Source organism: Beta vulgaris, chromosome 5 (genome assembly GCF_026745355.1).
Source record: "Beta vulgaris subsp. vulgaris cultivar EL10 chromosome 5, EL10.2, whole genome shotgun sequence".
NCBI classification, from domain to species: domain Eukaryota; kingdom Viridiplantae; phylum Streptophyta; class Magnoliopsida; order Caryophyllales; family Amaranthaceae; genus Beta; species Beta vulgaris.
Genome location: NC_079206.1, coordinates 39577305 through 39587021, shown reverse-complemented (window position 1 = coordinate 39587021; position 9717 = coordinate 39577305).

The following is a 9717-nucleotide window of genomic DNA, read 5'->3' as shown; positions in this document are numbered from 1 at the left end:
CGGTCTCTGCAAAAGAAAGTTAGTATGCAGGATAGTAACTACAAGCAATCTGATTACGTGCAAGGAAAGAATCTGATTACGTGCAGGGAAAGATGTTAGCAGATATGTGCAACCAACTCAGATATAGCACATAATGATGCAAGAATACAAGTTGAGACTCTCTAAGGATTCATGCGACGCTATGGAAGGACTAAGTTTTTATGTAAAGCTAAGGGTTGACACGTCATGCAAGGTCAGGGTTATGCAAGACTAGAATGTATGAAATGCAAGGTCAAGGTTGTGCGAGACAGTAATACAAGGTCATGGTTTTGCAAGGCTAGAAGATATGTAGAATGATGGAATGATCAGGATTGAATAGAATGATTTTTGAAAACCAGTTTTGATAAATAATCAGGGTCTACAAAACGAGGTCTGCAGATTACAGCTCTTCGGGAGTTTGATTTGAATTGGAGGAACCACCACACATAGGAATCCCCCACTTTGGGTGAGCTTGCCTTGAATATGAGCCTTAATTGAAATGTACTTGATCTGATATTGATGTAATACTCCGTATTTTGAGAATTTATTCGTATTAATTAAGAAAATATAAAGAAGTTAATATAAAGGATTTTAGTATTATTTACAGAATAATAAGAATAAAATAATAATAATACGAGTCAGTTGTGTTAATTTCGGATTTATAAAGGTTAAACCGAGTTCACCCGATCTAGGGTTACCACTTTTAGAAGGGTATAAAAAGGGAAAATTAGAGGAGGGCGCAAGGTCGAGCTTGGTTCAAGGTCCTCGTGCGAGAGGCTGTGCGAGACGAGCGAGCAGGACGGGGCGTTGTGCGACGAGGATCGAAGCGCGCGACGAGGGTGCGCGAGACTGCTGCTGTTGCGAGAGGTCTGGTGCGATGAAGGTGGTGCGAATGTGTGTGCGAGGATTGTGTGTGAGATGAGCGAGCGATCCGGGCCGTGCGGCTGCTGCGGTAGTGCGCGAGTGGTGTTGCGCCGTTGCCGGAAATCGGTCGCCGGAACTTGATTGCCGGCGAGCTTAACGGTATAAAACCAATTATATACTGAATATATTATATTAAGTTTAATTATAATTTATGTTTTCATAATTATGTTAAATTATAATTAGTTAATTAATAATTCAAGTTAATGAGTTCATTTTATTATTCTGACTATAATTGCGAATATAACTTTTGGACATAATACTGGATCGGACCTAAGACTTTTGGACATAAAACATGGTTGGACTTATAATTTAATTGATTTGGTAAAGATAGTGGACTAATGACACTAACTAATATTAGTATGCTCACTAGCCTTAATCCCTAAAAGACGTTAAACTCTTTATAATAGAAAAGTAACGAAAATTCATAAACAAGGGGTTTAGTTATCGTTTACTTTGAATTATTAAACCGTATAGTCTTAGTTACGTAGTCGTTGTTAATATTACCAACGACATAGCACTAAAGCTTTTATTTAACGGTTTAGGTCCCAATTTCATAAGCGGAACGTTCGATTAAGACAGCGAAAATTCTCCGTTACAAGGTACGTACGCGTACCAGTTTAATCCCAAGTATTAGTATCATGATTAGGTTGCAATCTATGTTATTGGAACCTAGAAGCATGATAGGGAACGTTTGATTGGTTGAGATTGTCTGGTTAGACATTTGTAATTGAAATCGATATGTTGCATTGGAATGCGTAGTTCTATCATAGTATAAACATGAGCATTTTTTATCTTATCCATAGTGTAACAAGGGTGTTACAAGAGATATGATTCGAGCATTGTAACTAAGAGGACATGTAAATGATTCTATGTATCCATAGTGTAACAAGAGTGTTACAAGAGATACGATTTGAGCATTGTAACTAAGAGAACAGGTAAATGACTCTATGTGGTTATGAAATGAATGGTTAATATTAAAATGAATTGTGGCAATAACTTGTAGCTGGACTCCCTGCAAGTGATGAACAATGGGGGGAGTGTGGGACTTGTCCTACGCTCCTACGCAGGCCTACTGTGACGACAATAGTGTCCTTATATTTTTGATAACTCAAGTAGGCGGAAGGTTCGATCTTGGGGGTATGCATACTAAGGCGATGGGTGTGAGACGGAACAAAACCGTATTTGCATATCATCTAATAGACCAAGTTGTCTATTAAGGATTCAATAGCCCGTATGATTCTAGTAAGATGACGGTGCTCGTTCGATGCCAAATAAAGATTAAAGATTAAAGGTTAAAGGATGTAATATAATGTAGCATCATGCTTAAGATTGTTCATGTGTGCATCATTTATGCTTATATGTATTCAATGGTTCATTACGTACTCAGCATAGCTGATTGTGTGTTACTATGTGTTTGATGAACTGCGATGAACCATTGATGCTACAATGGGGAGCAGACTAGGTGTGCTAGAGCTGCTGCATGATACCGAGCATACGGGGGCTAGTCTTTGGTATTTGCATTTAAAGCATTTGAAATAAGTATTATTGGTTTTTCTAGGATTTACATAAATGGTTTGTGGTTTGAATGAAAGGGGTCGTTGATGATTCCCGAGTTGTATTTATATTTTAATTCCGCTGCATTTAAGTTTTCGAGACAATGTTTTATGTTATCGTTAACTCTTATTATGCCTTGCGTTCCATCGCGGCGGTAACGCTCCCGAAGTCGATGCGACGTAGCAGGGGTAGACACGTATGGATTTTGGGGGCGTTACAATTGAAATGTACTTGGTTTGTCTTGAACGTTGAAGGTTGTTGCTAGGGATTCTTCTTTGGGAAGTTCATACAGGCCAAGTCGGATATCGCCAGAGACCATGGAATCATCGGAGAGTCTTTCAGAGAAAAGGAGAGTTTGGATTGAAAAAAAAAAGTTTGAATTGTGACTTAAATGAATGTAGATGGGAAAAGGCTTTGACGAGGCGAGGTGCAAACTCGAGTCTATGTTGGGATTTAGAAAGAAATTATGCTCTTGAACTCTAGAAAATCAAATCACTAGAACTGGATTATTTTTACTTTATTAAAGCGTCAGACCTCGAGATGAGGATAGTTCTGACTTTGATTTTTTTTTTTGTGCCCTAACTATTGCCTAGGCCGCCCTTTCGGGTTTTTGCCTAACGAGCTTGGACATGCCTTGAAGAAGGAGTTAGGATTGATGAAAGCTTGCAAGGTTTAAGGCTTGAGGTTTAGATGAAGGTTGAATTGGTTAGGAAAAGGTAAGGATTGTGAATTTGAATTGTATAGGCTAAGGTTTTGATGGGTTGAAGGATTTGAATGAGGGGTAAAACTTGTGTGCAACCCCCTTAGCTTGACTTTTTATTTCTTTTTATTTTTGACATTTGTCTTCTTCCCTTTTCGCACTTTGAATTTGTCACTTTTTTATAATGTAGCGAGGCTTGCACACGAGTGTGGTCATGGGTATTGGAACGCTTAAAGAATATTTATGGAGCTTTGATGTTGAAGGGACTGTTTGGCTAATGAGGATGATGGTTCAAAAGATTTTTGCTTTTCCTTGGTTGTATGTGGATGGCCTACAAAGGTTAATGGAAGGGAGAGGGGAATAACTCCTGATCCAAAGTGTGTCCTCTTTTTTTAATCATTTTTTATTTCAGATTTCCTTTCATTATTAGTAGTTAAGTTCATTAGGTGATTTAAGTTTCATCATTAAATTAGAAGCATAAATAAAATGATGGACAATGGCTAATGAAAATGAAAAGAAAATGCAATTATTTTATTAATTATAAATAAATAGAACAAAGCTTGTTAAAAATAAAATCCTAAATGGCATAGACTTGACATGGAAGGAAATTAAAGAGCTATGAGAGGGATTCTCCGACTCAACCTAGAAAAATATCGTTAAATGACTATGCCCTTACATTATTTAGGCACATCCCAAGGGGTTGTCGCTATTGCTGACTTTTGCTGCAGGTGGAACTGGCAATCTACTGTCTTCAACCATATCCTGCAGATGATGCTTTAAAGTCCAGCACTGTGATGTCGTATGCCCATCCCCTTGATGGTACTTGTAGAGGCATTAGGATTCCATTTGATAGATCTTTTCTCAAAAGGAGGGTCCGGAGTAGGGCTAATAGGCTGAAGCACTCCTTTGCATGAAGCCTAGTGAAGGCTTGTTCTAATGTAATGCCTAATGGTGTGAACGTCCTTTGAGTTCATTGATAAGCTCTTTTGTCAGTATTTAGGGCGTTCATGTTAGAGCTAGAAGGGTTATTGTTACTCTTCTTGAAAGAGTTCTTGTTTTTGGATCCCTTGTTCTTGTTATCCAGTACTTCTACTTCAATGAGTAGGCCTACCTTCTAGAGCTTCGTGAAAGAATTTATGGGTTGGAAGTTGATATATATGATCCCCATACTTAGACTGCATGTTACAAATCACCAGTCGGACTTGATCTTCCTGGGATAGCATATTTGTCATTTGTGCAGCTTTTTCCTTCCATCTGTTAAGGAAGGTGACAAAATCTTTGTTGGAGTTTTGTTTAGTTAACTCCAACTCACATAAGCCAATAGGAACCTGAGTATAGTATATTTATTATTTGTGGAACTCTTCTATGATGTAGTCTCAGTCGTTCAGCTTGGCTTTGTTCAGTGATCAGAACCATTTGGTTGGATGTGCATCCAAGGGTATAGTATGAAAAACATAAGAAAACATTTGTTGCTCATGCGCTAAAGAGCCATAGAAATGAAAAAAGCTCTCAAATGATCACTTGGGTCTTCGACACCCTTAAATTTTGGGAGGTCACCCAATGTTACTTTTTTAAGGAGCTTATCTTTCAGTTCAGGATCAATGATGTCATTGCCATGAGCCTGACCCTCGAGCGCAGGGATTGACCGGATCAATTGCTCGCGTTTCTCAAACCTCAGTTCTATCTCGATCTAATCAGGAGGTGGTGGTGGCGGAGGAGTGTCATCTTGCACTTTTTCCTTAGTTAGTTTCTCTCTCAGTGTTTAATTTTAATCTCTTTGTCTTGTTCCGCAAGACAAGAAATCATCATTTGAAGTTGGGCCATAATGACACTTAGATGTTCATTAGCATCTCCCATTTCAGATGATGATTAGACGAGCCAGAGGAATCTTCTGAGAATGTGAGCATGCGTTTGACGAGTCTAGGAGTAGGTTGACCTTGTATCCTCTCTGTCAGGATTTCTCAAGTTATAATCTCACGATCCGTCCTAAACACAGATCGAATGGACCTCGTAAACTTTAAGAAATGATGTTTTTGAAATGAGACATGGAAATGAGGGAGAAGAGAGGGGAATGGAGATGGGAAATGAGAAATGAAAAATGAGAGATGATGTAACGCCCCAAATTTCTCTCTTTTGGAAAATACATTTTATTATCAAAATTTCTTGAGAAACTTGAGAGTATTACCACCACGTGATAACGTTAAAGGCTTTAATACTAACTACTAACTGAACTTTAACTAATGCAGCGGAAATAACATAAATATCTTCTCTTTATTAATATAAACTTTATTGTACAACTATATAATAATGGAAATAGAGAAAATTAAATAACAACTCCTTGACTAATTATGATTCCTCACTAGCTCCTCAATATGAAGTATGCATCATATCAACTTGTAAAATTTGCTCGCCAAAATGGGGTCATCACAGGGACAAAGCCATAAAACAAAACAAAACAAAAGCGTGTCAGCAAGAATACTGAGTACATGTATTTGTGAAATATTAAACACTTTATTTATTTAAACATTTGAAATATTTAATTTCGAAAAACTTTTCTGGATACTTGATAATACTTGTATAATATAAAGTATATAACTTTAATAAAAAATCATTTTCCTTGCCTAGGTACCTTGCCTAAAGTGTGCACACCCCCAAGTTTAGTATTCCTTACTGAGTCTATTACGAGGGATTACTACCTTGTCCACATGACTTATACAAAAAGTACATCGGTAAATAATATAATGGCTACCGTTCTTGCTAATGAATAACAAGTCGTTGCCTCTTTATAATTGTGATCATAAAAGATCATATAACTAATAAAAATCCTTCTGAAATAATCCTCCTTTAAAAAGAATAATGATTCTTAAAACTTAGCCATATGAAGGCATAAATAAAATAGCTTGCTCAAGGGTTAACCTTTGAAAAATAATAATACTTCAAAAACACTCCTTTTTAAATATATAAACATGAATCAAAAGATCAAACTCCTTCTAAAATATTTGACTATAAATTCAAAGATCAAACTTTATAAATATATTAAACGAAAAACATAATTCAAAGTTAATAAATAAAATTTGTAAACATTCAAACATGCTCATATAAAACAGATGCAGTTCATAATAAAACTCATAAAAACATGTATTTCAATCCAAAATATTGTCCTAAAAACATGATACTACACTTGCAAAACAATTGTTAAAGATCTACAAATACACGCACCTTGAAAATTAATAATTACTAGGGAGAAAGAGAAAGGTAGGCTGAGAGAGAGAGAGTTTAAACTTGAGAAAAGAGATTTATTTCTCAAATTTGGTGCGAAGAATATGATGGGTGGAAACCCTATTCATACTAGTTGGATAAGTAGAATCAGAATAGGAATAGGAAACTAAAAGATAAATATAGGGAACATGATAAACTAATCTAGCTAAAATATAACTAATATTTATGATTATCCAACTAAAATTTGAAAAGATATCATTTATCCCACAATATATAACTACACAAGGTAAAATAGTTATAAGATAAGTTAAAAAGGATAAAGGTAACCAAAGATTGCTACTTCATGCTGCCGCGTGAATTGTGGCTAGATTTTCTTTTTCCTTTTCTTTTTATAAAAATGTTTTTCCTTTTTTTTTCTTCTTTTCTTTTCTAAATCTTTTTATATTTTCTTTAAAATATTTTTAATTTTATCTTCAACCAACTACTTGAAAGTTGAATGAAAGACTTAGCAAAGTTAGGCCCAAAATTCATTTGGGCTAAAATTTGTTTTAAATACCCAAAACCTTTCTTATAAAAGCCTTTCTAATAAATAATAAGCCTTTTTAGTAAAAAAAACTTTTTAAAAACGAAAAATTTTATAAAAATATAAATAATAACTTACTAAAAATATGGAGTATTACAGATTACCCCCCTTAAAACAAGTTTCGTCCTCGAAACTTGATGAAACTTGCAGCAAGCAAGTAAGAAATATAGCAATCAATTTACATATATACCAAATTCTTTCTATTAAAGTTAGTTGACTCACTTAATAACTCATAAAATCAGTTAAAATTAGGTCAAAACTAGCATTTTAAGTTAAAAGCGCAAAACTCTATCGCATTCTACCCCCTTAAAAGGAGTTACGCCCCCGTAACTCGCTAAGGCTTAAAACTTGACTTAAAATTATTTTCCAACTTTGTAGTGCAAACAATTAAGAATCGTTGTTGGAAAAGTAATAACAAAATCACTAGAGAGATAATAACACTTTCAAAAACAATTTTTAAGCTTTAAACAAAAACCTCTATTTCAAGGTATTAATAATAGAAATATATTGCCTTCAATAATAGATCAATATAATAAAGAAAGTATTTGAATAAGTACAAAAGGTAACTTATGACAAACTAAAAAGTTTATACCATTTGAGTAGGAAAATTTTCAAATTCTTTGAAATAATAAAGAATTACATACTGATACTAAAGACAAGTTTTGTAGGAAAACTATTTGAGAAAATACTAATATATTATAAAAATGCTATAATATAGTGAGAACAAAAGAACTTTATAAAACCTTTCGTAAGCTTTACTCGAAAATACAAAATTCAAAAAGTTTTTCCTTTTGTTTGTAAAATATGTTTGCTTTCTCCTTAAAATTTAATTAGCTTCACATAACTCATGAAGGTCTCACAATGAATATCATAAAAAAATTATCCTTAATCCTAATTTATTACAAATCAAAATCAAATCAATTCATCATTATTCACAAGCAAAACTTGTTAGTATATATATACTAACACAACATATACTTGAGGTAAATATACTTTCTTACTTAGGTCCTCAAAACTAAAAATTCTCGAAATTCATCTTCAAATTTTTCTTAAAGTACCATAATTAATATATATTTCCCAAAATAAACATAAGTCAACTAAGACTTAAGACAATAACTAAACAATATTGCTTGAAATTCATGTAATCTTCATTTCAACAAAATTAACTCCTTCACATAATATAAACTCAATGCTTAAATCCATAATTAAAAAAATACGACTATTCTTTCTAAAATCAATTACCTTGATTGACTAGTGGTTTCCCCTTTTCTCTTTTATTAAGCTCTAGATTTCTCCCAAAAGAATATATTTCTTGTATTATTAGAGTCACTTATTTATTTCAATAAGTGATATACCCAACCTTATAATCACTCTATCTTTCATATTGCCAAAACAACAATTATACACTATCATTCGAGCAGAAGTTTAAAACTACTCCCAAAAGTAATATTCCTCTCTTGATTCTCAATAATCCCCAAAATCAACTTGTAAACACAAATTTTTAAAATTTTATGCCTACACAACTTAGAATACATTTAGAGAATTCTAATATCTTACTTCACCTTTGAAAACAAAAATGATCTAAAGGAACCTGCTAAAGTTTCAAATATGGTCTTACTTTGTACTTTATTTGCTTAACTATAACTCCTTTTAAAATCTTTGCGATTCAGCATAAGGGAAATTCCTTAATTAAATCAACTTCAAATATGGTACCTCGCATACCTGTAAGGTCCTCATAATATTCCTTATTTTGTAACCTTTCAAAGGTTATGTCTATATCATTGCTAAGACAGTGCTGACTATATACATAAACAAAATATATAACTTATCTAAATCTTAATAATTCCTCCAAGCTGGTATAAACCATTGACCTCCTACTTGTTTCCATAAATTATGAAATTTCTCTTCCTTACTCATGTCACTAAACATTAAAGATCATCTAACTACATAAAACTTCAAATGGCTAATTTCACAATTCTTAGCACATAATATAATGTATTGCCTTCTTCACTCCTACTAAAAAAAATAACTACTAAACTTCTTTCCTTCAAAGAAATAAACTAGAACAATCTTCACCTTTAATGAATTTAAAAATAGTTAATTAGGCTTACTTTGAACTCATAGGTTCTCATAACACTTATAAATCAACAGAAATAAACATATTGATGCTTTACAGAATGTATATAAATCACTTTGCATGAATTAGATCACATGCATACATATCATATAAGACATTAAATAACCAAGTTCATCTCATAGAAAATATAAATGCCAAAAAATATATATCGTAAGAGATAGTAATTAATATCACAACTTGCAAGTAGCTTCTTAATGTTGCTACTGGAGAAAAGGTCTCATCATTGTCTATACCATGAACTTGTCTGAATCCTTTTGCAACCAGTCTTGCTTTGTAAACATAGACATTTCCATCTTTATCTGTTTTTAATTTGAACACCCACTTGCATGCAATAGGGTTAACTCCATTAGGCAAGTCAACCAGTGTCCAAACTTTATTCTCAGACATGGAGTCTAACTCGGATTTCATGGCCTCAAGCCATTTCTCAGAGTCTGGGCTCGTCAAAGCTTGTTTGTAGGTAGTAGGTTCTGAATTTTCCAAAATCATAATTTCAGAATTTTCAGTCAATAGGAAATCAACCAACCTTTTGTTTGGAATCCTTGGTCTACTAGACCTACGCGGGGCCGAGCATCAAGAGAAACG